Source organism: Calypte anna, chromosome 3 (assembly GCF_003957555.1).
Source record: "Calypte anna isolate BGI_N300 chromosome 3, bCalAnn1_v1.p, whole genome shotgun sequence".
NCBI lineage: Eukaryota > Metazoa > Chordata > Aves > Apodiformes > Trochilidae > Calypte > Calypte anna.
Genome location: NC_044246.1, coordinates 29,178,150 through 29,182,835, shown reverse-complemented (window position 1 = coordinate 29,182,835; position 4,686 = coordinate 29,178,150).

Genomic DNA, 4,686 nt, shown 5'->3' with positions numbered 1-4,686 from the left:
GGAAACCCTAGAGAGGAAATTTTAAATCATAGGTTTCCAGCTGCTGTATTTGACAGCTGGATCTTGGAAATCAGCAGTGTCTGCTGCTCTCCTAGCTGAAACCAACAGAATTTCTAGAAAACAGATTTCCCACTGGGGGACAATGAAAATGTTATTAATATCAGTTATGATGGAGGATTCTTATTCTAAGCACTCTCCTTTGTTTCTCTTTTACAAACGGGAAAAAAACAACCAACCAACAAACAAAAAAACCCCCCAACTTACCTCATTTTAGGAAGAAAGAGCATAATAACATTCATACAGGTTAATATATTTCTAACCGGACCTGGTGTAAAGATTAAAAGCTTTAGATAGATACTATTAAATCCCTAAGTGATTTTGCATTTCTTCTTGATGTTCTTCACTAAATACAATAAAACCTGGCAATGTTTTGTTTGACACTTTCCCTTCAGCAGTTTTAAAGAAGGAAGGTTGTGGATTCTTTTCTTTCTGATTTTAAAGAGACCTTGGGTGAATAAAAAAACCCAAACAATTAATTTAGAAGTGGTCTGGCATGCCATCCCATCTTTCAATATGTTTAGAGAGAAGGCTCGACATCCTCTGTCTACCTCAACAAACTAGTGCCTTGTAGTCTATTTTATGTGATTTGGTCTCTGAAAACTCACATCTTTAGGCATCATGCCTAAAATTTGCTTCATAAGATGTGTATACCAAGAGGCTCTCCCATTCCTCTAAGGCTGTGTAATTTTCAGAATTTCTTTTGAGAAAACAGGGCCATGACATCCATCTGCTGGAGAATACTGAACAATAACATAAAGCCATCAAGCAACATCACCTGTTTCAAATATAAGCCAAGCTTAGTCAAGGTCAGACACTAGAGATAGCAAAGCTAAAAGTTGTAGCTAGGAAAGAATATTGAGGGGCATAAATTTGCTTCACCTGAGCTCATTTCTCCCCCTTGCCCAAGACTGGCATATGGAGGGGGCTGTCACTCTGGATATATTTGGTGTTCTTCAGCTCCACAGGATGACTTTCTTCAGCTGAGCATCCTGCAGAGCCACAGAAGCTCTCCTGCAGATCATCACCCACTGTGTGCATCCCCAGTGAGATGTAGGATGGATGTTTCTGTATGATGATCTGTATTTCTTCCTCTGGGAAACAAAGGTCTGTGGGTCCTATTTTTGGCAGAAATCTCATTAATTTCAGCACAGGTGAAAAGCTGAATGAAGCAAAGCAGCGTTTAGTAACTGACATTAGTAAAACATGAAAATCAATCAATGAAAGCATAAAAGATTCAAGTTTTACTTTGGCTAGTTTGAAGTTAGTGAATAGATCAAAGAAGCTAAAACAAAAATAATGACTTACAAAGACTAATGACAGAGAATAAGAACCTGTACAAAAAACAAACAAAACACCTGCCTGAACTTGAGGGTGGCAAGGGAATTACCCACAATGAAACATACTTCCTGAAACATGCTTACATGAAAGGTGCTTGGGGGCTGGGAGCACAAAGTAATTAGCTGAAAAATGACTAGATGGGTGAGGTTAGATGCTTTGCTTGTCTAACCAGTGTTTTATGACCAATGCAGTGGAAGCAGAGAAAGGGAAAGGAGGGCACTACAGGTAAACAAAAAGGAGCAAAGGACAGATTTGCTTATTTGCCAGAGTCAATAATACCTCATAAAGCTATAGTGCTTAAATCATTAGATCTGATCAAAGATCTCTCTCTGCAATGCCTTTCCCATAAAATGCAGTTCTCATAAAGCAGTTGCTTTCAGAGGGGAAAAGGGTATTTAAATGCCATTTTCTGGGAAAATAATAATAATTTCAGTTGATTATTTGACTCAAGATGCCCTAAGTCAACAAAATTGTTTTTCTTTCCTATGGCAAATTGCCTCATATGAACTCTAAACAACATACCTTGCTGTCTTAGGGTTAGGCTGGGCATTGTGATTTTAGAACACCTCCAGTGATGTAAAACAGCCATCACCTGACTGTGCAATGTGGTACATCATAGGATTCACTTAAACACAGTTCATAATGAGGTCTAGAACTTAATTAGAAAGCTTGGCCCTTAAAATGGAATGAATATTAACTACCAAGAGGTAAACACAAGGTTCAGCTGCACCAGGCAGTGTTGACTATGTACTGTACTGAGTGCTTATGGGCTACTATACTACAGGAATAATAATCAGAGTACTTGCAGTACTTAGAAAAAATCCACGTACAATTTCTGAGATTCAAATGCAGGCTGTCACATGTGACTGTAAGGTTCATGTAGGAGTCTGACTTTCAAGGCTGGGTTGAAATTTATCCTTTGCAAGTTTTTCTAGTAATCAAATACACACAAGAAAGTTCTATTTGAAAAGAAGCAGTTAATTGCTTATTTGTGGCCTCGATAAAAACATTTCAATGAACATAAGCTGCAGCCCTTTGCATCCCAGGCAACTGCCACACCTTGTTCTGGGCTGTGCTGGGTTCTAGAAGTGTTGCTGTATGCACCCGGGTCTCCTGGAAGGTCATAAGCTGCAAGCACTGGGGCAATTTCAGGCCATGTCATAAGATAAATAACACACAGACGGTGTGATACAGATAACATTTCCTGTCTTACAGATACTGCTTCTAAGGCCCACATCTATGATCTTTACTGACACTAAGTGAGAATTTCCTTTGCATATCGTGGCCTGCCTACAAGTAACCTAATCTCTATTACAAGAACATGTTCATTACTTTTATACTCTCTTTGTTATATAGTACCTTTGCTCTTACATTGAAGTATGTGTTCAGCAGCACATCACAAGATGACAGAAAATCTTCATTCATTGGTGACAACACTGTCAGCAGTTGTCCCAGCACCCACTCTGCAAACAGGACCCTTTTCACCCCTATATTGGGCTATTTCCAAATACAATTGCAGTCTGCCGGGAAACACGGTGGTTCTGGGGGCAAGAGCTAGTCTCAGTGAAAAGGTACTTTCTGGTTGCATTTTTCTTCTGAAAAATAAGTAGCAAAATTGCATCTTAGATAGAAAAAATGGAACTTAGCAAAAGGAAACAAGCACATTCTTAAATCTCACTAACTTAAGCTTAAAGCCTCCATATTAGCCTTACAGGGAAACCTTCCCCGAGCAGGGGTTTGATACTTCCCCCAATGTACATTGTTGAAGTGGCTCAATAGACTGCATGGAGTCCAGGAAGATGACTGTAGGCTGTGAGTTTATCATTCTTTCCCTCCAATGGAGGTCTTCTTAGAAACTGATCTCCTTCATTAATATGCATGGGTATTTGCCCCTATTATCATAACGCCATGTGTAGGCAGTGTGTGCAATTAACGAAAAATAAACAAATGAAATTGCCAACTGCTGGCAAATGCCCAAAGCTATGCCACCATCTGCCCACCCCACCCACTGATAAAATAAATTCCTGGCATTTTGCCTAGATTCAGGAATGCTGAATATAAGTATTCCTGGTTGCGCACATTGAAAGTCAGAAAATCTAAGTCCTAATGGAAAAAAAGAGGAAATGAATCAACATTCTGGGGTCTTTCCACTAAAAACCTTCCTCTGCCAGCACCTGTAAATTCAAAACTAGGGAGTAAGCCTAAAATCATCCCAGGAAATATTGCTAGTGAGCCCAGCCCATATGAAAAGACGAGAGCCCTGAGTCCTTGCAACTGAACCCAAAAAAAGTTGGAATACCTTCCATAAGTTCTGAGAGGAAATCAGTTAAATGCAGAGGCATTCAGTAGTGCCATCAGTAAGAGTATTTTGGGACTGAGGCAGATTAAAGGCCCACTTTAGGGACTGATGATGGACAAGATCATCTGTTTTTCCTTTCACCTTTGGGGTACAGTCTGTCCACAGTCTGTCTGTCAGAACAGAGCACAGGTTCCGGGTGTACCTCAGTTTGTAAGGGTAATAACTCTGCCAAAGGGGAGACAGGATCTGTGACTGCATGGACAGTGGTAGGAGGCCTTTCTTAGATCCCCAAGGCTTTCATCTCCAAGTAGGTCAAGGCTAAACCTCTTACCTCAATGCACTGCAATGTCAGATCTACCTCTTTTGAAAGGGGAAAGCTGTGAATGACCTTGTGCATTGTTTCTCCTTCCAAGCAGACTTCCCATGAGCAGGGATGAGGATCATTCAGAGCCGACAAAGGCACAAGCAGTCCCTCTTTCTGCATCACCTTCTTCTTTTGACAGCCAAGTATCAGACATTAATAGATTCCCAGTCTCATTTTCCCAACCATCTTCCACCTCATCTGTGCTGGTTTACACTACTGTAAGTAAAAGAATGATCAAACCTCACATTTCTGTTCCATGTATGGTAATCATCTAAACAAAAAGCATATTTGATACATAAACTTTGTACTTAGAAGAGCTGCTTTTAATTGTTACCAGGAATGTGTGTCAAAGGGGAAGAAACCAAAAATAGCTCTGCCTGGAAAAAAAAAATAAATAAAAAGAAAGAAAGAAAGAAAAGCAGCACTCTAGCTGCTGTTCTAACAGCACACGTACACAAGTACGTCTGTGAACCGTAAGGATTTGCCAACACTAAGGGAATATGTTTTAACTTGCTAGAAAATGAATGTGCCTATGGGTCAGATTTGTATCTTAGTTATAACTATGTAAAGCAGAACTAAACTTCTTTGAAGTTGTTAGACTTATTTTGGATTTATAGTACTCCGA